Below are 25343 nucleotides of genomic sequence, written 5' to 3' on the forward strand. Positions count from 1 at the left end.
AATAGTTACAAGTTCAACAGGCTTGAACTTTTGCCCCCCAAATCCGCCACTCGCGGATTTTTGCGGATTTTCGGTAAATTCGCGGGAGTTCGCAGATTTGCGCTCACCCTTACTCCCATTCTGGTGGACCCACAATCCCTCATCATTTGGCTCAAATCCAGTATCAATCCACGCTCTTTTTTTCCTCTGGTGGTGCAGACCATTGTGCTTCTTTCACATCAGCTAGCAACAATTGTCTCTAAATCAGCTATATTTTTGGAACACTTTTTGCCATTGAAGGTATCATTTGTACTGGCTGTAACATGCTCTCTTTTGCTGCTGTATCAGCCATGGCGTTATCTCTGGCTAGCTCAGTATTAGCTCCTGTATGTGCCTCATATTTTATTACTGCTATTCTGTTGGGTAGTAGAGTTGCCTGTAGCAAATTCTTTACTAAAGGGCCATTTTGCATGGGGTGTTCTGCTGCTGTTATGAAATCACAATACTGCCACAGCTGGCCAAAATTGTGAACAACTGCAAAGGCATAACAAGAATCACTGTAAATGTTAACACTTTCCCCCTCAGATAGGATGCATGCTCTTGTTACAGCATACAGCTCGGTTTGCTGGGAAGATGTGCCAGGGGGGGAGGGCGGTACTTTCAACTATGGTGTCTACTGTTGTTATAGCATACCCTGCTCTGTAATCAGTGTCTGTTAGTCTGCTTGAGGAACCATCAGTGTACCACTCATAGTCAGTTTTTCCTAATGTGTTTGCTGCAAATCTGGTCTAGGTGGGGTGCATGTCTCTACAACTTCAACACAGTCATGGTCAGGGGTCTCATCTGAATCGCCTAGTGGAGGTAATAATGTTGCCGAATTAACAGGTGGGCATCTTTTAATGGTGATATTGGTATTAGACTACAAAGTGACCTCATAACCTGTTTGCCTGGCTGCCAAAAAATGTTGTGTTGCTGCAGATGACAACAACAACTGTACCGAATGTGTCACATAAACAATACAAGGGTAGTCCAACACAATGGGAGCCATCCTCTCTACCAACACAGATGCTGATGCCACTGCTCTCAAACAAGCTGGATGCCCAGTTACTGCTGCAGGCAAAGTCACGGAATAGTATACCACAGGTCTTTTTCCTGAGCCATGCTGCTTTTCAGCACACCATTTGCAATGCCAATTTGCACTGACACATAAAGATGGAAGGGCAGTTTGTTATCAGGCAGCCCCAGGGCTGATGCAGTACACAAAGACTCTTTCAGTTTTTTAAAACAGTCTGCAAGTTTATTAGCCCATACAATGTAGTAGTATTTCTATAGCGCATCGAATCGACCCCCGAAGGGGTATCTCAGGTGCTTATACGCATACCGCTGTGGAACCCTTCCTGGCTTTTCCCTGTGAAGTGCCCACTCCTGGGCACCCCCAAGGTGAAGCCAGGCATCCTAGCGTTGTTGGGGCCATTGTGGAGATTTAGAAAGCTATTGCCCAGAGTTGCAAAGTGGGACCCATTATTAGAATAGGCACGAGGTGAGAATTATCAGGTCCACGGAAATTGAGCCCAAGACCCGCTGAGGCGGGAATTGAACCCTGGTCCCGGGCTAGACTTCTGCATCAGGGTCTGCCGCTTGAACCATTGAGCCACACTTCTCCACAATGTTGTTGGGACCATCTTGTAGTGTACATTGTGGCAGGATGGCATCATAGGATCTGTACTCAGGGATCCACTGGCTGTAGTAGTTCATCATCCCCAGGAATGACAGCATTTCTTTCTTGGTGGACGGAGGCTGCATGCACTAAATCATTTTTATCCTGTCAGGTGATATGCGGCGCGTACTTTTGGATACCATATAACCCAGGTAAGTCTCCTCTTTTTGGCAGCACTGAAATTTTGACAATGAAGCTTTGTGTCCTGTCTGCTGGAGGTTATTCAGCAGTGCTACAGTGTATTTTTCACAGGCCTCAAGTGATGGAGATGCCACGAGTAGATCATCAGCGTACTGCAAGATGATTCTTCCAGGTGTAGACTAACCAGGTCTCTCTTTATTGCAGGCGCATAGACCGTGGGACTCACAGTATAGCGTTGAGGTAGTCTTCTGAAAGTACATTGGGTATCTTTCACTGTGAAAGCAAAAAGGTACTCTCTTTCTGGATGGACTCAAATACTGAAAAACGCAGAGGAGAGATCAATGACTGTAAAGTACTCTGCCTCTACAGGTATAGAAGATAATAAAGTATTGGTGTCAGGCACAACAGGTGCCAAGGAAACCACAATGTTGTTTATCTGTCGTAAGTCCTGTATAAACCTATACTGCCCAGTATTGCCCTTGGGCAATGGAATGATAGGACTATTACAGGGGCTGGAGGTCTTTTTAAGGATACCTTGTTGCAAGAGAGATTCAATCACAGATTTTATTCCTTCCTCTGTCTGAGGTGACAGCCGGTACTGACGGACATAAGGTAATTCAGCATTCTCTTTAAGTGTCACTCTATGGGGAGGGCATGTTTTCAATAATCCTGCCTCACTTATGTGTTTTGCCCAAGCCTCTGAGTTCACTTGCTCTAGGCCCTTGTTTTTAGTCAGCTGTAAAGCCATATTCCCTTCAAGCTTGTCAAAAACTGCAGTCCTGTCCTATCTGTTCATACACAACGTCCAGCACCACCTTTCTCCATCTCCTAACACTGACACCATTCCTAAAGGAAATGTAAAATCCTTAGTTCTAGGTAAGTCCTAAAGGTGTTTGACCATGGGGCCCAAATCCTTAGGGTAGTAACCTGGTGCTACAGCTATGGATACATGTGGTTCAGAATCTAGCACTTGAAATAACCTCACACCCTTTTTTCCTACATTTAATGTGTGCTCAAGCAACTCCATTGTTTAGTGCAAATGTTTATCTGCCCTGTAGGCATACCATTCAGGCAGTGCTGCTGTGAAAAATGCTCCAGTACAGTGTATGGGCCCAGGTATTAATATCAACTGCACTAAATGAGTGACCAATTCACTCTCAATGTCAGGGCTGTATTTACACAGTTCTTGAAACATGTTTTCATAAAAATCTCCATGTATTGGAGTCCATTGGTAACGTGTTGGAGAGAGAGACAAGACGGGGGTGCACATAACGAGTCCTCACTTAATTTGCAAGCAGTAAGTGTTCTATTAGCCAATTCTAGTAAGTAAATCCATTTTGTGAAAAATATAATGTTGCATGGAATTTACAGAGGTCTCTCCCCAGCAAATTGATGGGTGCATCTGGTGACAGCAGAAACTGATGGGTCATTGTGAAGTCATCAACAGAAACTGGTAGGGGTTCTGACAATTCTTCATGCATCATTATTCCATTTACTGCTATAGAAGTGACTGTTTCACCACTACCAGGACCCAACTTGTTTCTTACTGCAGATATGGTTGCACCACTGTCTATTAGGTAATCGATCTCTTTATCTCCTACCTTAATTTGAAACATTGGATTCTCCTCTGGTGTCTCAGATACCTTCATCATAAAGTACTAGGCTCTGGTTGCTGCAGTTTGTCCCATCTCTCTCTACGGGTGGTCCTATGCTGATCCATGCTGCTCCTGGAAAGGATTCTTCAGGGAGTGCTGGGTCTGCTTTAGGTCTCTGGGCATGGGTGGTACAGATGGCTGGGTCTCATTTCTGTCAAACCTTTCATTCCTGTTGTTTCTAATATTTCTATTATTATACTGGTCACTTCTCTCATTCCAGTCGCTTCTACCTCTATTATTTCTACAATTGCGTCCCCAGTGCCCATACCTCTGGCAAATAGAGCACAGATCCCTATTCTTGTCTCTCCTCTGGTATCCTGGTCCATTATCCTGTCTTTGCTGTGCCCCCTGATAGTACATTCCCTCTGGCTCCTCCTCTCTTTGTAGTTGCTGCAACATCATTCCTTTGTCATTTTTAGCGATATCCTTCCTTACCTTAAAAATACCACCTCTTTCCTTAGTTATGAGAAGAGTACACAACTCGTGTTATCCTTTAGTGGACCAATCAGGGTGGCGTAGTTTACAACTGTGGGCCACTGAAGCTTGCAATCCATTCATAAGGGTTTGCGTAGCCAATACCTTATAGGCCTCTGTGGTGCATGGTACCCCTGCACTGTTGTTCCATGCTTCATTGTACCTTAATATTTAATCAGCCACTGACTCACCTGGATTCTGCAACGAGGCAGTGACTTGGGAAAAATCACCATGTTTAACTGCTAGGCCATTATTTGTGTCCCTGATAGACTCTACCCAATTAATCAATCTATTTCCTGTGACATCCATATTATTAGTCAGTATGGTCCAATCTCTTTCCTATGGAATTTGGAACACACTTTTTACTAAAGACCATCTGCTCCCATATTCTATTTTTAATAGCATTTCTACATCTCGAGGAAGGGGGGTATAGGCAATACATATTTTATGAAGCCACTCATAATATTTTACACTGGCAGTGAGTGGGTCAAGCGCGTCCTTAGTCATTTGGATGGCTGCCCCCAAAACTATTTTTGGTGCAGTTAGTTTAGTGTTCAGTAGTATGTCATCAGTATATGAGTTCTCACCCTTTCCCTTTAGGGTCAGTGTTCATGATGGTATATGTATAAGCCGTTCCCTCCTCTCAAGCTTATCCTATAGTTTAATAACGGAGCATTGTATTTCCTCCCTATCGGTGTTCACTTCTTGGAACTCATCTGCCTCTTTCCTCAGGTGTGTCAAATGCTCGTGTTCCTCCTCATCGTTACTCTCTTTTGCACTCAGCCCTAAATCTTCCCTCAGAGCAAAAGTGGACGGTTGGGCTGGGGATTCAAAAGCATGTAGCATGTCCCCTCCGAAGGATAAGTGCCCATTCAGGACTGGTGTTCTAAATCTGCCCTCTGTGGGGCTAGTTGGTATGTCAGGTACCCTAGTTAAATCACCTTCCAGGGATTTGTGGAAATAAGGTGCACGTGATAAGCTTGGTAGTGAAGCCTGTGCTTGCTCAGGTGTGTTATGTCTTTCACACTGTATATAGGGGCCTGAAAGTGATAGGTAAATTGAAGTTGCTGGAGGTGGGGATGAGAATTTAGGTGCAGGGGAAACCGGCCTTGCAGACTGGATGTTTTATCACAATGTTTGGTAGCTGTTCTCATGGCTGGCGCTATCTGAGACCCAGGAATTAAATTCACTATTTGCATCTACTCTCTGTCTTTTCCTTTCTTCCTCAATAAGCAACAAAATCTCCTCCTCAGTCAATGCTCTACTAGTTATTTGCTCATTGTCTGTTCCTTCCCCCAGTTTGACAAAAAGGCATTGAGGCTTGGAGGCGATAAACAGTTTCTTTAACTTATTTATGTCAATATTTAATTGTCGGTGCATCCAAATACATAGCAGAGCAGCAGCCCGTCTAGAAGTAGTGGCATTTGGTATTTCTTTAACCTGGTCTGCTTCAATTGTTGAAAACCCACACTTTTGCCAAAGTGACAACGAATGCCATTCTGTTTGCACATAGTTACTTAATTCCAATAAACGCTGGCTATAAGATGTGGGCCAATCTTTTGCTAATTCTAGCTCTTTTTTAGTAGGCTTCTTGCACTCACTATTTACCATTGCTATTGCAGAACAGTCTCTGTATTCAGTGGAGCATTCCTCTGGCATTTCTTTTATGAAAGGAGAGCTTTATTCTTTGAAATTGAAAGCCACTGCTGTAAACAATCTTTTTCAAAGTGTGAATCCCATGATGGGTCACCCTTTAAGTGTATACTTTCTGTCAAGCGTTCAATTTCATCTATCTCAAGAGAACCAAGTCTATGCCACAGCCCTTCATTCCCTTTCCACATCCATACTAGCGCGCTAAAGGGAGTTACATATTCTAAACAATTTGTATCTTTTACAACCTGAGCTGCAGGGCTATCTGCTGGTAATTTTAAATCCTTCTCTAATGACAGTTGTTTAAACAATTGTTTTGTCTTTTTCACCATGCGAGGCCTTACCACCTCCATAGTTCCTTTAGAATTGCCAGTACCAATTGTGCCCTTCACGCACAATTTTAAACCCTGAAAGATAAACAGATTTGTCTCCTGGAAGAAAAGATTTGTTAAGATTAGGATAGAGAGACTTGAGAGAAAAAAATCAACAGTTGTGTACCACTAAGACACCACACAAAACAGTTTGACTTCTCTGACACAATTTGTTTTGATATCACTCAAAGAAGCATTTCAAAGAAACATAGCGGGACAATACTTAAGATCAACGCATAAGCAGAATTAAATACAGTCATTGATCAATGATAGAACAGTGCAAATTTGAAAATCATTTCCTTGTGTCCCGCAGCCAGCCAATAGTCAATGCTTCCCACGCTACACTCTGGGAGGGTTGTTTTTATTTCTTCGTCCCTCTACTTTTGGGTCATAAATTATTGTCTTGCCTAGGCACTCCTGTTGCGTATGGGGTCCCATAGACCCCTGTCACATATCAACTCCAAGGTATTGATACAGAGGAAGATTTCAATGATAAAAATTTCAATCAACGATGAAAAAAAAATTCAATCAATGATGAAAAAAAAATCAATGAATGTTTCTCTAAAATCCCCTAGTTAGAATAAATGCCAGTTACTACTCCCTCTCTTTAAAAAAAAAAAAAACCTATGTTCTAACTGAGCATTTGAAACACTGAAAGGTCACTCCAGCAAGTCATTTTAGCTTTACAGCCTACTTACCAACTGGTGACATTATAGACCTTCAATGCATCTCACTTCTGACACCATTTTGTTGGGTAATAAATCTTCTAACCCTCCTCAGAGTGACGCAAAGCAAACAGATCGCAGCTGCCACAAAACAAAGTAAAAATGTTCTTGCACCTTTGTCCATTTATTCGCATGCCAAGGCAGAAGGCAAACGCAGTGTCACGTTTCGGAACAAGCTTCTTCTGCCCCCATAGAAATTCAGGGGAACATATATACGGCAGAAAGTGCAGTCAGTTAAATCCTTAGATGTAGATAAGGCCAACTAAGGTTGTACATATACAAATAGAAGTGTCATGCAAGCACAGGCCCTAGAGCAATATAAGGACACAAGGGAACAGAAAGCAAGTTTAAGCAAAAACCTGCAAGATTCAGAGGCTTTTCACAGCTGTTAACCCAGGACGTGTCAAAGAGGGCAATAAAGGTCCTGGGTCAGGCTTGAATAGATTTGTAAAGGAGGGGTGATTTTAGGAGCACAGAAAAAGTAGTTTGGTCAGAGACAACATAGTTATCTCAGTGAGTCTGAGATAATGTGGGGGAGAATTTGGGATTGATTCACTTATTTGTCTGATACAAACATATAGATATATATTTTTCCTCACTTCATCAGTGGCTTGTTTTAGGGCAGCACAGATCCTGTGCTAAGCCCTGAAACCGAATTGGGATTCATCCAAGAAGTTGTATTCATGTAAATATCATGTAAGTTCAATATTCATAACTTTTTCCACCACTTTGTTTGGAACTGGGGGACGTGAAATAGGCCTGTAATTATTAGAATCAGCTTCATCAAGATTTGATTTTTTCAAAAGAGGCAAAATCGATGCCCTCTTCCCGATGGAAGGAAAGACACACTCCATAAACATGGAGTTAAACATTAAGGTTAGGCTGGGGCTGAGGATCTCAGGAACTAGTTTACAAATTGTAGGGGGAAAAGGGTCATTGGGAGAGCCTGATTTGGCCTGTTAAATATGGGTGGTTACCTCATCCACCATTACTGATCTAAATTCTTTGAAGGCCGGAGCATTAGGATGTAGCCAGATTTCTAAATCACGAATCTCAGATCTTGTCCCATTATCAAAGGTAGTATAAATGTGTTCAACTTTATTTTGAAAATGTTAAGCTAGTGAGTTACAAAGTCCTGAGAATGATTATTCACTACCTTTCCAGGGAGTGTAGACAGATTGGTTACCATTGGAAACAGCTCTTTAGTGGAGATTTTGGCCAAAGATAATAAAATACAGTTCACACAAGTTTTGTTTGGAAAAATAGGAGCGTTTTTCTGTCAAAATTAGATTCTTATAGTCAGCTAATACTGGAAGCCTTTTCTGCCTTTTCTAGTATTTTTGTTTGACAGCGTGAAAGCTGGAACTTAAGTAAGGTATTGTTTACCTGTTTCCAGTTGTGGTAGGATCTGACTGGCCTGTTAGATATGTTTGGTTGGTCCTTGAGCGTACTATTAGGCTCAAAGATAACCACAAAATGGTCGGTCCAGATCTGAGGTAAGGTTGCCATAATTTTGATTAAATCATTGTGATCCAAGGTATGGCCTGCCCGATGTGTAGGGCCAATGACCCTTTGGTCTAAGCCCAACAATGTCAGGGTATCAAGTAAGGAAATAGTATTTATGTCAGTGACAGACTCTAAATGTAAATTGAAGTTGCCTACGATATGAAAACTGTTAATCTGCCCCTTTGCGAGTGCAAGTTCCAATGATGCATGTGCCCCTTAATGCGTGTTAACTTTAGATAGGTAGCAGAGAGAGTTATTCTGTTTATGCTGATATGCTGTGGATAAGGCGAGGTGTTACCTACCTAACGACAAACAATGTGTTGGCTCTACTACCATTATCTGTCTGGAATGTATACAGGCTGTAAAGATTCTCATTAGACTGAAAAGAGGACTTTGAATTAATTGCTTTTGGCCCGAAGAAAAGAAATGCATTAAAGTGGACTGTACCCTACCAATTTTGTCCATGTAATTAATTTCTAAACTTGTTGAGTGCTAGGATCTATCTGCTCAACTGTTTCTTCTGCCTGTGTCCAGGGTCACATGACTGTGAATGGGTTGTGTATTGCTTTCAGACAGTGAGCCAAAATGTGGCTTAGGTGTGGACAGGATGGGCCATCCTGGCAGGATAGCTGGGGAGGAGCAGTACTCAACCTCACTTATACTTCAAAGATCTCTGCCCACAGCACGCACAAATAAACTTGACACCAGGCCTACCCTGGCTTTTTTCACTCCAAACAGTTTCGGGCCTTGACCAGGAGAAGAGGAAGGCCATTACAGAACCAGTTTTGGGGATAGGAGAGGGAGTTCTCCCACACAGCAGTTGTTACCAAGGATAAATACTGGACCTCTAGAGCTACTCATCAGAACATTTCTGTACCTGTGGAAGAGCCAAAAGTGTTGCCCTGCTGCTACAGGACAGCCCTCCTGTTTGAGGGTCTGCCTTGAGATCTGAGAAGTACGATTGGACCTGCTTGCCTTTATTCAAGGCAACCCAGAGTGACTCCAAGGATCAGTAGGGTAATTTCCTGTTTGAGCTACACAGAAACAACAAGCTTGAAAGACTTCACTGCAACTGCCCTGCTGACCTGCTACAACTGGATCTGCCTAGATCTGTAACTGGACCGACCTAAGCTCTGCTTTCGGCCTCTGCTGGAGTGATTACTGATGTCCATGAGGTGCCCAAAAAGCCCTGGACCCTTGGCTGCCATCAGAAGAAGCTCCTCCTGCAAGAAAATTTGAGAGAACCTGAAGTTTGGCCTCCTGGCAACCACAAATGAACTGTTCAAATCAAGGCTGTGCTGTCTGGGACGACCACCAATGTGAAGCTCTGGTGAAACCTACTCTTCGCAATGACGACTGTCCGTGCAGCAACCGCTAACATAAAGCTGCCATCCATGATACCAACCTGCTCTTCTCGCTACAAGACAACTGCCCATGATGCTTAACATGCTCCTCTTAAGTGGGACTAACTTGGTCCTTCTATTGGACCTGCAATACATTGTGGTCGGATTGAACATATGACTTTTGCCCGGTCTATTGCGACCAGATAACATGTGCTTTTGGGTGCATTTTTCACTTGGAAACTGAATATCTCCAGTTCTACTTATTGAATTTCTGTTGTTCTGATATCATTTTATTTATTAAAATTTACACTGTTTTCAAAAATTGTTTTGGAATTTTTCTTGGGTTTTCACTTTATTGCTATTTGTTTGGTGCATTTATACTTTACACATTGCCTCAAAGTTAAGCCTGTCTACTTTTCTGCCAAGCTCCCAGAGAGTTAGGCATATACGTTAATTTAATTACTTTTGTGGTTCAACCTTCAAGTACTGTGGCTGTTGACTGAGTGGCACTTCAACCCCTCTCAACCCATAACCACATTTCTTACAAGGCCCATGCCATTACCCTGCTTGCCTGCAGTTACACTCCTGCATCCCATTATTTCAGTCAGCACCTGATACCTTTGTCTAGTTTATGTCAGGCATTCATTGGAAATAACTCTGATACCTAAACTCAACACACTGTTGTAATTGCTTGTCAGTTATTCAGAAAACTATACATTTATAGTTCCTCCCGTCACCTTCACCTCTCTTTGGCGAGTAAAGGAGATTGGCAAGGCGACCGCGGCGGAAAAGCGGCGGGCAGTCTTCCCGTCCGCCACGGTCCCCCCGCCATTGTGATATGGCGGTGGGAAATAGGTGGGGGACGGACAAGGATGGCGGGCGGATCGCCACAGCCTGCATGGCGGTGGCGATCCGTCTGCTATCCTAATTGACCCCTTAGTAAGAGGAAAACGCATCTAAGGATTGTTTTTGTGCAAAAAGGTGTCCCCTTCTGCACAAAAACTATCCTTCCTGCAACTCAGGTACCATTGCACCATGATGCAAGGGTGCCAGCATTGGCACTAGGCAGCACATAGTATGCCAGCACAGGGAGAGAGCAGGAATGCACCATATCTTGGTAAAATAACTTTTGAACCCTCCTGAGGCACAGCCGGGAGTAGCAAGGAAAACTGAGCATAACTTGTTTTAAAATTGAAAATTTGACTTTGCTTTTAAAATCACTCACCTTCCCAGTCACATCACTGCAGTGTGCAGGCACCCTTTCCTGCTGAAAAACTAGCACTGGTAAGGGCAAAATCGCTGTTTTCCTGCCAATTTCATTCCCCTCTCCCTGACTGGGACACACCCACTTTGAGGCCACGCCCCCCCTCTTCAAAGTTATAAAAGAAGCACTGACTACTAGCGCCTTAGATAACTTTTGAACCCTCCTGAGGCAGAGCCGGGAGTAGCAAGGAAAACTGAGCATAACTTTGTTTTAAAACTGAAAAATTTCACTTTGCTTTTAAAATCACTCACCTTCCCTGTCACATCACTGCAGTGTGCAGGCACCCTTTCCTGCTGAAAAACGAGCACTGGTAAGGGCAAAAACGCAGTTTTCCCGCCAACCTCATTCCCCTCTCCCTGACTGGGACACGCCCACTTTGAGGCCACGCCCCCCTCTTCAAAGTTATAAAAGAAGCACTGACTACTAGCGCCTTAGATAACTTTTGAACCCTCCTGAGGCAGAGCCGGGAGTAGCAAGGAAAACTGAGCATAACTTTGTTTTAAAACTGAAAAATTTCACTTTGCTTTTAAAATCACTCACCTTCCCTGTCACATCACTGCAGTGTGCAGGCACCCTTTCCTGCTGAAAAACGAGCACTGGTAAGGGCAAAAACGCTGTTTTCCCGCCAACCTCATTCCCCTCTCCCTGACTGGGACACGCCCACTTTGAGGCCACGCCCCCCCTCTTCAAAGTTATAAAAGAAGCACTGACTACTAGCGCCTTAGATAACTTTTGAACACTCCTGAGGCACAGCCGGGAGTAGCAAGGAAAACTGAGCATAACTTTGTTTTAAAACTGAAAAATGTCACTTTGCTTTTAAAATCACTCACCTTCCCTGTCACATCACTGCAGTGTGCAGGCACCCTTTCCTGCTGAAAAACGAGCACTGGTAAGGGCAAAATCGCCGTTTTCCCGCCAATTTCATTCCCCTCTCCCTGACTGGGACACGCCCACTTTGAGGCCACGCTCCCCTCTTCAAAGTTATAAAAGAAGCACTGACTACTAGCGCCTTAGATAACTTTTGAACCCTCCTGAGGCACAGCCGGAAGTAGCAAGGAAAACTGAGCATAACTTGTTTTAAAATTGAAAAATTTCACTTTGCTTTTAAAATCACTCACCTTCCCTGTCACATCACTGCAGTGTGCAGGCACCCTTTCCTGCTGAAAAACGAGCACTGGTAAGGGCAAAATCGCCGTTTTCCCGCCAACCTCATTTCCCTCTCCCTGACTGGGACACACCCACTTTGAGGCCACGCCCCCCCTCTTCAAAGTTATAAAAGAAGCACTGACTACTAGCGCCTTAGATAACTTTTGAACCCTCCTGAGGCACAGCCGGGAGTAGCAAGGAAAACTGAGCATAACTTTGTTTTAAAACTGAAAATGTCACTTTGCTTTTAAAATCACTCACCTTCCCTGTCACATCACTGCAGTGTGCAGGCACCCTTTCCTGCTGAAAAACGAGCACTGGTAAGGGCAAAATCGCCGTTTTCCCACCAATTTCATTCCCCTCTCCCTGACTGGGACACGCCCACTTTGAGGCCACGCCCCCCCTCTTCAAAGTTTTAAAAGAAGCACTGACTACTAGCGCCTTAGATAACTTTTGAACCCTCCTGAGGCACAGCCGGGAGTAGCAAGGAAAACTGAGCATAACTTGTTTTAAAATTGAAAAATGTCACTTTGCTTTTAAAATCACTCACCTTCCCTGTCACATCACTGCAGTGTGCAGGCACCCTTTCCTGCTGAAAAATGAGCACTGGTAAGGGCAAAATCGCCGTTTTCCCGCCAACCTCATTCCCCTCTCCCTGACTGGGACACGCCCACTTTGAGGCCACGCCCCCCCTCTTCAAAGTTATAAAAGAAGCACTGACTACTAGCGCCTTCGATAACTTTTGAACCCTCCTGAGGCACAGCCGGGAGTAGCAAGGAAAACTGAGCATAACTTGTTTTAAAATTGAAAAATTTCACTTTGCTTTTAAAATCACTCACCTTCCCTGTCACATCACTGTAGTGTGCAGGCACCCTTTCCTGCTGAAAAACGAGCACTGGTAAGGGCAAAATCGCCGTTTTCCCGCCAACTTCATTCCCCTCTCCCTGACTGGGACACGCCCACTTCGAGGCCACGCCTCTTGCATTGCTCCCTCCCTTCAAATATGTGCATGTTCCGGAAGCGCAGCGGGCGCGACTAATGCGCGCCAAAGGCGCGCATAAGGCAAGCTCGTCTGCGCTCGTCCGCGCCGAGTCCGGGCCCTGGGCCACCCCCCCTGCATCTCACCCACTACAGCACAGATGCTACAACATAGAAACCCTCTATGGACTAAGGCCCTCTGCCAGTGTCTGCACCCGGCATATTTATCCAGCCGAGGATCTGCCGCAAACCTGCCCCACTTGCCGCCTACCCCTCAAACACAAACCTAGCCCCGAGCCCACACACAACTTTCGCATTTTCCTACTAAATTGCCGCTCCCTGCCTCAGCACAGCGCTGAAATGGCACTTTTGTTAGAGGAATACACTCCTGATATACTGTTCCTGACGGAAACCTGGCTCACCTCCGACTCCGATCCCGCGGGAGTAGATGCTCTACCGTCTGGCTTCCAAATCACACGGCAAGACCGACCTAAAGGGAGAGGAGGAGGCCTGGCTATTATCTACAAGGAACAATATCACTGCCGAATCACCTTTGAAACCATCCCGGACTGTGAGAGTCTTGGCTTTAATATTGAACTCTCACCCAACAGTTGCTTCTCTGGTGCTCTTATCTACCGCCCCCCCGGTCCCCCCAAGCAGTTCCATGAAATATTACCATCCAGTGTGGCCGATAGAGTCAGTACCACCTCTAACTTCACCTTGCTAGGTGATCTCAATTTCCACTTCGACTCCCTCTCTGACCACACTGCCGCCACCCTGACAGACAATCTAGCGGCCCTGCAACTCACCCAACGTGTCACCTCCCCCACTCACGCCAAAGGCCACTTGCTGGACCCTGTCTTCAGCAACTGCCCCGACCTCTTAGTCGGCTCACCAATCCCTCTGCCCTGGACAGACCACCTTTTGGTCCCCATCAGCTGGACTTCGTTCAAACCACCGTCACCCGCCCCTACCTCAAGGCTCAGGCGAGCCTGGTCGCGCCTCGAGGTTGACAACTGGTCTACCAAACTCACCAGCTCTCAACCCAGTGATCAGAAAGACCCTGTCCTAGCAAATCAAGCCTATGTCAACTGGATCAATCAAACTCTTGACGCTACTCTCCCAATGAGCAAGACTATGCTGAAGCGTTCCCAAAAAACTGCCCCTTGGTACACGCAGGCTCTCAGGGACAAGAAACGCCTATGTAGAAGGTCGGAAAGACGCTGGCGTTTAGAGGACTCAGCAGACAATAAAACTCGCTACCGAGAATCTATCGGCGACTACAAAGTTCAAAGTAAAAGCAGCCTAGTCCACCTATTTCGCCGAAAAAATTCTACAGGCCAAGTCCAAACCTAAGGAGATCTTCCAGATCGTTAAAAAGTTAACGAACCCCCCTCCTGCATTGCAGGTCGAGAAATCCGTCACTCATTGCAATGATGTCGCTGAATTCTTTTATCAGAAAGTAAACACAATCTATTCAGCCTTCCCCCCCAAAAAAATCAACTCATGTACCCAATCCAACTCTCTATCTCAACACACCATGTCCCACTTTCCCTTACTAGACCTTACCACCCTTGAACCACTAGCGCGCAGTGTTAAGTCCGGATCACCGGATGATCCTGCTCCACCAGACATAATAATGGCTGCCTCTAAGATCACCCTGCCTATTATTAGGGAGGTACTAAACGCATCCATCACCTCCAGCACTGTACCGACCGTCTGGAAACAGGCCATGGTCAGGTCGCTGCTTAAAAAACCCAATTTAGACCCGTCTGACTTGGCCAACTATCGCCCCATCTCCCTGCTCCCATGGGTAAGTAAGGTCTTAGAAAAATATATTAATCAACAGCTAGTGAACTTCCTGGAAAATCATCACGTACTAGATCCCACCCAGACGGGCTTCAGACCGAAACACGGGACCGAGACCGCTCTCCTCATGGTCACTGAGGAAGCTAGAAAAATCCTGGAACAAGGAGGATCAGTGGCAGTGATCCTCCTTGATCTAAGCGCGGCATTTGACACGGTCAGTCATGACACCCTACTGGACCGTTTGTCCTGCGCCGGGATCAAGGACAAAGCCTGGACATGGTTTAAATTCTTTCTGGAGAACAGATCCTTCAGGGTCTTTGAGGGTGAGTCCGTCTCCTCTAGCAGACCTCTAAAGTGCGTAGTTCCTCAGGGCTCCTCTCTGAGCCCCGCACTCTTCAACCTGTATATGTGGCCACTGGCTGATGTTGTCTGCCCATTCGGAGTTAAGATCATCTCCTATGCGGACGACATGCAGCTGGTGGTCTCACTGGCGCAGGAGACTACCCGGCCTGCGTCCGGTGGGCTTAGAGAATGCCTAGAGGAGGTGAAGACCTGGATGTCTTCATCATCCCTCATGTTGAATGGGGATAAAACGGAGCTGATGCTCTTAGGCTCCCCAGATCTTGGCCTCCCCCCCTCCTTGGGGCCTCCTTGTCTGGGTCCCCCCCCCAGCCCCCAAGAATAATATTAAGAGCCTCGGAGTGTGGCTAGACAGATCTCTGTCCTTCAACGCTCAAGCCACAAAACTATCAGCCACCTGTTTTGGCATCATGAGGATGCTAAATAAAATCTCCCCCCTCCTCCCCCTGGAAGCCAAACAGGGGGCCATACAAGGCCTCATACACTCACGCCTCGATTTCAACAATGTGCTCTATCTAGGCGCCCCAGATTACACTCTGCACAGACTGCAGATAGTGCAGAACTGCGCAGCGCGCTTACTGCTCAAGATCCCTCGGAGACAATCAGTGAGGGCCGGTCTGGTCAGCCTTCACTGGCTACCGATTCGGCAGAGAGTCCTTTTTTAAGCTATGTGCATAGCCCACCAAGCATTCTGGGACACAGGCCCCAGCATGTCACGTGACCTAGTTACTCACTACATTCCCAACCGAAGCCTTCGCTCCAGCCAGACCTTTTTAGCAGTGGCGCCAAGAATAAAAAGATCCAGGTCAGGCGGAAGGATGTTCGCCTACAATGCGTCCAGAACCTGGAACACTCTGCCACTACATCTCAGAGCCCATCCCAACCTCACTGTGTTTCGTAAACAATTAAAGACTTTCCTGTTTAATTCCCCCCACTAATCCCTAGCTTCCTCCTCATCTGCTCTTCGGTAGGTTCTGGTTACCCTAGCGCTTGGACGCCTCCGGGCAGCAATCGCGCTCTACAAGTCTACAGGTTTACAGGTTTTACAGGTTTATATGGTGCATTCCTTACCTCTCCATTTGATTCAGTGCAGCCCAGCCAGCTGTCTCATTGCGTTGCACTGCATCAAACAATGATAAAACTGAGCCTGTGTGTCTGGGGGGGTCCTCTCTAGTGCAGAATATGACCAGAGGGTGATCCAAAGTGGAAAAAGAAGCTTGCTTTAAATGTAGGAGATACTGAAAGGAGGCTTGATCTGCTCGCTTTATCATTGGCATACTGCACAGATCTAGATGTTCTAAGGGTTGTGAGGTAGCATTACTCACATTCAACTGTTCTCTCGATTGTTCACTTTTGAAAGTATTCTTATTTTACGGAATATACTATTAAGCTTTACTGTGGACGTGAGAAAAAGAAATAACTTTTCCAATCTGGATGTTCACAATTGGGCTTTGATTACCATTGACCACCATGCAATATCATTAGAACTGCACATAAATGTATTTATTTATATTGTGTTTTATACAGCGCAAACGTGATCTGTTAGGGTATCAGAGAGCTGTACAGGGATAACAAGTTGTATACAAGTACGAAATAGTAAAAGAAAGAAAAAGAAGAAAAAAAACAAAAGTAGAAGGAAGTGAAACATTTGGGGAATATAGGGTGTATACAATGTTCAGATCATAATGCAGAGAAATCCAGCAAATACATTTGTGGGAGTACTAGGTCAGTACAAAATGGATAGCAGCCAGTCAGTCAAAACTCTAGTGGCAACAAAAATAAGCAAAACCATCTTAAAATGTTTTTCTTCCTCACGTACCCTGTACCCTTCCTTTAGATTTATGTCCAATAGTGGTTTTTCAGCTGGCTTTCTGTTTTATGAAATTTACTTCCTGGTGCACCCCAATCATGCTTGAACACGAAGCGTTAGTAAATCTGCGACGAAGTTTGGTATTATTTTCTCTATGAAGTGATATTTTTAATATCGACCCTTTTATTTAGGGAAGGTCGACACTCCTTAAACGTTTATATGCTGCAAGGTAGTCAATCAACTGATTCTGCGACATTAAAGCAGTGCTCGGCTTAGGCAACTCCTGAAGGAAAATGCTTTCCTTTCTCCTAACTCCTAACTCAATTTCCTTTATCTCTCCCAGGCTTTGTGTGCGGTTGTAATGTGTATGATGGTAGATAAGATCTGCGGCAGGGCTTTCCAGCTAGACTCATTTTCTTTCATTACAGCGATAGATTGCATCTGTGCAAATCCACCTGCATTGTCATGTCCCCGCATATGTTAGCCAACTTAATTACAAAAACACACACCTCATTTAATGTGATGCAAAGGATTTGTTCAATATATTACATTGTGGCCCACATTAGAAGTGGTCTGTTAATATCCCTGTCATTTCCCCACCCTGGAGCTTTGGATACAATGGGTCAAGGAACTTTCAGGGCAGGGGGGCTCACTTTTTGTGACGCACCAGCAGCGTAAAAAATTTGCCTTGTTGAACCATATTTACAAAGTGACGCATCTAGGTAGATGCGTCACTTTGTAAACCCCTGCGTCACATTATACCTGCGCCAGGTATAATGTATGCAAGGGGGGCGTATTGACGCAAGGAAGGGTCGTAGAAGTGACGCAGTGAAATCTATGAGATTTCACTGCGTCACTTTTAGGACTCCGTTGCGTCAAAATCTTGCGCCTGCCTCACAGCAGGCGTAAAACTGACGCAGGCCCTTTCACATGGGTCTTGCCCCATGTGAAAGGACGCATTGCTGGGGTTGCGACACTTTTGTGACACACTCCAGCAATGCGTCACTTTTGCGCTTACAGATACGTCAGAAATACTGACGTATCTGTAACTCCTTGCGATATGATGCGTCATACATTAAATATGACGCATCAGGAATGTCGCAAGGAGTGCGCACTGAGAAGTGACGCATCGCTGCTTTCACGCAGCGATGCGTCATTTCTCATAAATGAGGCCCAATGTTTCTGCACAGAACCTGAATGTTTTTACCCACTCTCTTCATCATGGCAATCGAAATTTACAGGCTGTTTGTAATGAGGGTCTAAATGTAAAAGAACTACATTAGGGCCCCGTTTTTGGTAGAAGTCATGCAAAGCAGCAGGGCAAATAAAGTTGCTATGCTGCATTGCATGGAAGTGAGAGAGTAAAACAGCACCACACCTACTCAGATGTGCTGGCACTCTTTTGGCTGCCATTCGCCAATGCAGACACCTTGGAGCCATAGTGCAAGGGAGAGAGGATGTAGTCTTATGGTTAGAGTGGTCGACCTCGAAGCTGGGGAAACAGGTTCAATCAAGTCTGTGCAAGGACGCTCAACATTCTGTGATTCTGGGCAAATCACTTAATCTCACCGTGCCTAACAAAAATGAGTGTGTCCTCATGTAATGAAACTGGTGCTCAGTACTATGATACCCAATGTCTAGGGTCTAGTTTGTGTTATATATATAACTCTTGGGGAAAAAAAGGGTGTCTGAGTTGTGGGAAGCATAGGTTTTGTGCTAAAAGGGGTCCCTTTCACAAAACAAACCATGCTTTAAAGCGTTGGCCATTCTGCATGTGTGCCGTATAATGCAGAACACATGCAAAGAAGAAAAAACAAGGGGAAATTAAACTATTTCTCCTAGTTACAACTCTGTTGAGGAGGCATAGAATTTCGGAGCAAATCCATGTCCATCAAACCCATGAGTAGTCGTGTGGGAATGCTCAGGCACCACCCTTGGAATGCCCTCCGGACACAAAGTAACACAAGTTGCACACATATGTAACATAATCTGATGCGTATTGCAGTTTGTTCAGGATTGTAAATCCCATCACAAAGTGTTTGTAAATCTGGACCTAAATATGCTACCCAGAATTTGGGGGAAGCAGGCGCCTAAAATCCATCTAGCAGTTTTCTCTTGTATGTTTGACATTTCTATATAATCCTATGAGCTGAGGTTTTTCGTCCATCTGCTGCAGTTTTTATATGCTCTTGAGAGTTGTGGGAGTGATGGGGCTTGTTACATTTTTGTCAAAAATTACGCGCTACATTGATGATTCCACTGATTGTATTCAACAGTGTTATTGGAATACATTTTAATGGAACTGGCAAGGTTTGCAGCATTGCAGTCAGGAAGAGGCATGTCGAAAAAACAGATAGCAGTGAAATGATGACTTCTTGTTCTCATACTGATTCTTCCATTTATTACAAGTCAATTGGCAAAATATGCAGGCCTTATGCATGAATAAATCTGTACTCGCAGAAGTATCCCTTCGTATGGGTGCAGAACTACTGCTTGTTGCTGTTAACCAATATTTCCAGCATTACAATCAGAAATCTGTGACAGGCATAGGCTTCCACTGGTACTACTGGGAATGTCATGCACCATCATCCACAGGGTCATATTCTCCCGGTTAAAAATTATTCATGGCATAGCATCCTGTAAAATGGGATTGGAGCCTACTGTGCAAATTCAATTTTTTTTCTCTGCAGGGGAAAGATTTTTCCTTGTGAAGAGAACAATTCTCACATGCCTTACCAGATCTGGGGGTGCTTTGTTTAACGTCCCATCATGAAAGCGGAGTTTACTCAAGCGAAGGGCTGGAGAAAATCCCTGACCATTTCTGGGGGGCGGAGGGAAGAGGAGTTTGGACTGCATTTTGGGAAACATACATGAATGAGTGTGTTTACAAACTACCAAGGCAAACCATGCCTGGTAACACCCACTTCCCGTCCATTGAGTGGAACTGACTATTGCAGATGTCTTTGCAATGAAAGCAGAGTTGTTATGCACAGGGTGAATATGATTCTATAGGTGACATCTAATGACATTCCCTGTATATGTATGGAAATCTGAGCTTGCAGCAGCTTTTCAGGCTTACTAATTGGAATGATGGTGATTAGCAAAAAGTGACCTATCTGCATCCACACAAGACATACCTCTATGGGAGCAGATTTATGTATTGTCTGTGGGTGTTCACCCCAAATCATTCTCCTCCATCTTGTGAGTTGCAGCCGACCTATGCCCCAGATTGCAGTGAGCAGAGTCCAGGAAGTAGTAAGGAGACAGACTAGTGCTGTCTCTTCCCAAGACAAAAAGTTGTTTTAAAAACGATTTTCACTTTCTGTGTTTACTGTCTATGCCTGTGGTTGTTCCAGTTAAAAATTGTAGTTTTAGCCTGCCTGTAATTGCATATTTTATCAAATGTGTTGTGTTTTAAATTTGTGGTTTTCCCTGCCCATGATTGCCTCCATTTAGTGTGTTGAATTGTGGGATTTGCAGTCCAACCTCTGTAGTTTGTCCCTCTCATTCCTTGGTGACAATTCTGTTTTCCCTCCAAATTTCTCCAGCAACAGGGATTTTTCTACATCAGGGCCTGTGCACTTCGTTTTCTGGCCAGCAGGGGAAGTAAAGCTTTATTCAAACTGTATTGTTAGATTTCAAGTTAGTGAGGCCCTTTACCTGCTGAACTCCAAAGTGTGGATTGAACCTGTCTGTCTCCTAGGAGATTCTGAATAGGAGAAGCAGCTGCCCTGCCCCCACCCCCACCCCCAGGCCAGAAGACCATTGGCAATTCAGCTACCAGGCAAGTCTGAGCCCTCCTCTCACACATGCCCAGGCCCCTTAAGGCCTTGCTGGGTGCACCCCAAATCATTCTCCTCCATCTTGTGAGTTGCAGACTACCTGTGCCCCAGATTGCAGTGAGCAGAGTCCAGGAAGTGGTAAGGAGACAGACTAGTGCTGTCTCCGATTTTCACTTTCTGTGTTTACTGTCTATGCCTGTGGTTGTTACAGTTAAACATTGTAGTTTTAGCCTGCCTGTAATTGCATATTTTATCACCTGTGTTGTGCTTTAAATTTGTGGTTTTCCCTGCCCATGATTGCCTCCATTTAGTGTGTTGAATTGTGGGATTTGCAGTCCAACCTTTGTAGTTTGTCCCTCTCATTCCTTGGTGAAAATTCTGTTTCCCTCGAAATGTCTCCTTTGCTCTGTGCTAAGACCTGTATTTTAAAACAGTGCACGCTACCTCAGAACACATTGAAGATCGCGTGGTTATTATGCCACTGTTTACGATCATAAGAATATACTGAATGAATACTTCAGTGGAACTACTATTGAGAATTCCTTTCAATTGCGTGACTTGAGGATTACATACATTATTGATTTGAAGCCCTGAAGAAGTCTCCTAGTGAGACGAAACGCGCTGGCTATATCTTTGATGATTTTAACTTTGGAAGAAGTGTCTGTCTCATGAACAATAAAGAGAAAGAATTTTGGAACAAGAAAACACATCGACTCATTTTGGATTTCTTCCTACCTCATGTGCTTATTGTCAATAGATAAAAAAAATTGAATGCAACACTAGAATGATATTTTTCTTACTGTTCCTAGAGTGCTGAAACCATCTTTCGTTGTTCTGATATTTGTAATCTCTGTCTTACAAATTTGGGGAGTGGAGGGGGAAGCGCTCACTGGTTTTGTGCACCTACAAACTTAGCGACACTGTTCATTCAGTTGAGTGCGGGCTCTATTGGCCTCTGCCCTTTGTTCTTTTTGCTTGCACTCCGAGCCACGATTTTGTGTTCACAAGCCAGTGAAACCAGCCCCCCTGCCTCCCCCAGCAACAGGGATTTTTCTACATCAGGGCTGTACACTTCGTTTTTTTGGCCAACAGGGGGAGTAAAGCTGTATTCAAACAGTATTGTTAGATTTCAAGTGAGTGAGGCCCTTTACCTGCTGAAATCCAAAGTGTGGATTGAGCCTGTCTGTCTCCTAGGAGATTCTGAACAGGAGAAGCAGCTTCCAACTCCCTGGCCAACAAACTTTGTCTGTGGTCGCTGGGACCTTATATGGTCTGCTAGAGGTTGGTACATGTCTACACTGATTGGTGGTTGTATCTGGTGTTTCTATTGGATTAGGGTTAATTTCCTCATTGGTTGGGTATTTGAGGGTTCTGATTGGTTTCTGGGTCTGTGATTCAATCATTGTATGGTTGGGACTAGGGCTAGGGTTAGGATTTCTATTGGAAGTAGGGACTAGGGCTTCCTATGTTATTCGTAGTTGGGAGTAGGGTGGGACTAGGGCTAGGGTTAGAACTTTAATTGGAAGTAGCGATTAGGGCTTCTGGTGTGGTTTGGTTGCTGGACTAGGTGTGGGACTTAGAGTAGGGTTAGGCTTTCTATTGGAAGTAGGGACTAGGGCTACCTGTGCCATTGGTTGCATGGACTTGTTTTTGGACTACTGGTAGGGCTAGAGTCTTTATTGGATGTAGAGGTCAGGGTTTTGTAACTTATAGGGTGCTTGGACTAGGGCTAGGATTGGCTGTAATGTCCTGGTCTCATATTGGCTCTAGATTTTAGGGCTGGTGTGATTGGATAGTGTTAGGGATAGAGTTCTCATTGGCTGACGGGGTCACCTGCTTACTAGGGCTAGAAAAAAGACCAGGCTTAGGGTTTCTCAGCCTGGGCGTCGAGGCTAAGGGCAGGGAGGAAAAGGGCATTTTCCTGTTTGAGCTTGTTCGAGACTGGTCGGGACTAGGGTCAGAAATACTGCCCAATATACATACCTCCTTTATGTATCTATATACTTTCAATGTACTCATGGATCAATATATGTATCACTTTCTTCTAATTTAGCATTTCCAATGCACTTCCCTATTTCTCAGCCTATACTTCACTCAATATATCTTCTAGCCCAACCTTCTGACTCATCTCAAACTTCTTTCTAGTACTCTTTACAGTGCACTACCCTATCTCTTATCCTATACATCTATCAATATATCCTCTACATACACTCTCTCATTTATCCCAAACCCCATACCAATATTATGATCCCCAAAATAAATCTTTCTAGACTCTCCCCTACACTACCCTTCATTGCATCATCTGACACCTCTTTTACTATACCGATCCCCCAAAACAAACCTTTCTAAACTCTTCCCTCTTTTCTACCCCTCCGGAACCCTTCTCAATCCAAATAACTGACTAACATATCCACCACTAAAATTACTTTCATGTTTCATCATACTAATTCAACACTAATCCTGATGGCTTCCAGAGTAGCGTACTACTTGCGCTTCAAAACCCCATCAGGGGTAGCAAGCGCTATATAAATACAAACCTCTCTCCCTTCACTATCCCGCCACCTACCCTTTTCTTCCCAAATGACTGAATAACATATTGACTACTCAAATTACTTAATATTTTACTATACTAATTTTCAACACAAATCCTTTATGGGTTCCGGAGTGGCGTGCTACTCCCCAGAAAAGCGCTTCAACATCCATCAGGGGTAACTAGTGCTATATGAATGCAAACCTTTCTTCCCTTTTATCCCTCCGCTATCCGTCTCACTCCAAATAACTGACTAATGTCCACAACTGAAATTACTTTAATATTTCACCATACTAATTCACTACTAATCCTTTATGGGCTTCCGGAGTAGCGTGCTTCGACACCCCATCAGGGGTAACAAGCACTATATAAATACAAACCTTTTTTCCCCCTCTATCCTTCTGCTATCATTCCAAATCCAAATAACTGACTAACTTGTACACCAGTTAAAATGTACTTGCCTGTTTCACTATACTAATTCAACACTAATCCTCTATGGGTCCCGGAGTAGCGCGCTGCTCGCCGAAAAAGCACTTTGATGCCTCATCAGGGGTAGTAAACGCTATACAAATGCAATTACAATACAATACAATACAATACAATTCCAGGCAGGTGTAACTGTAAGAATTTTTTTGTCGAAAATACTTTTGTGAACACAGCTCGAACTGTCTTTAGCATTGAGGTAACTTACACAATGCGTCATTAGTGGAAAAAAACCATAATAATAGGAAAAATCCTGTATTTACCTTTATTCATCTCTGTTTGGGTATATAATTGGTAGATAATATTTTTGCAATGTTACCATATTTTTGTCTGAGAAGGCCAAGCATAGACAAATATCATTATGAGATCATTCCTTTGGTATTGATCATTCTTTCGTGCTTTAGAAGTGTGGCGCCCCTACTATCCCGAAAATCGCTCAGATTTACTCTATAGTGTAAAAAAATCTGTAATTATTGGAGCTTTGACAATTTTACAACAGTTTGGAAACATTAAGATCTAATGTATCATTAGAATTACAATATACAAATTAAAATGGAAGGATGAGAAGTGGACTTAAGGTTAAAGTGTCTAAAATATACACAAGAAACCCAGGTTTTAGTCTCAGGTTTCCCCTCTTGCTAAGTTTATAGGCAAATTACTTTATTGACCTGAGTCACGGGTGTCTCACAGTTGTCTCATTGGAAACCATTTCGATTGATCAGTACTAGCTACAGTGCAGGGTTGTATTTGCGATGGGCCCTTAATATTACACAAGGGGTCAAGGAATTTAGCGTAAACCTTCTGTAATATTCATTTCACAAAAACACACATTAGCATCCATGTTCCAAAGTGTGGGGTTCCTGTTTTACATGGGGTCATGTCCATGGTCAAATTCGAAACTATAGCCATCTGTAACTACCATGTTATAGATGCACAGGCGAAAAAAGGCCTTTGATGGATACCTCATGTGCCACCCAGGAGGGGGTGAACAGTAGTGCAGCCACAACAGGCTGTTTAGACGGGTGCACCACCATGTCGAAGTGTAGTCAGAGGTATCTTCCATTATAAAGGGTCCCTGGATCGACCTAGAGAAAGGCCAGAGATGCATATGCAGCAAAATTCAGAGTGCATCAGCAGTAGGCAATTTAAATTCACAATTTGTGAACTAGGTGAAATATGTTCTTTTTGCAGTCTCGATCAGTCTATACAGTATCAATAAGTGTTTGTTAAGAGCGACTTCTCACCCTTAAGGATCTCAAGGCGCTGGGGGGTAGGGTTCCCGGGTTCCAGTCCATCAAGGAGGGGGTCTGTCGAAGAGCCAGGTTTTAAGGTTTCTTGCGAAGATGAGGAGTGAAGTTATATGTCTGAGGTAGAGCGGAAGGTTCCAGGTTCTGGCTACACGGAAGGAGAAGGAGCGGCCTCACGATCTGGTCTTTTTGGTGCAGGGGACCACGGCGTAGGAGAGTTGGGCTGATCGTAGGGTCCTTTGGGGTGGATGAAATTTGAGTTGGCTATTCAGGTATGCTGGTCCGGTGTCATTTAAGGTCTTGTGAGTGTAGGTTAGCATCTTGAAGGTAACTCTAGCTTTGATGGGGAGCCAGTGGAGTGTTCACAGATGCT

The sequence above is a fragment of the Lissotriton vulgaris genome, chromosome 6 (genome assembly GCF_964263255.1).
Source record: "Lissotriton vulgaris chromosome 6, aLisVul1.2, whole genome shotgun sequence".
Taxonomy (NCBI): Eukaryota; Metazoa; Chordata; class Amphibia; order Caudata; family Salamandridae; genus Lissotriton; species Lissotriton vulgaris.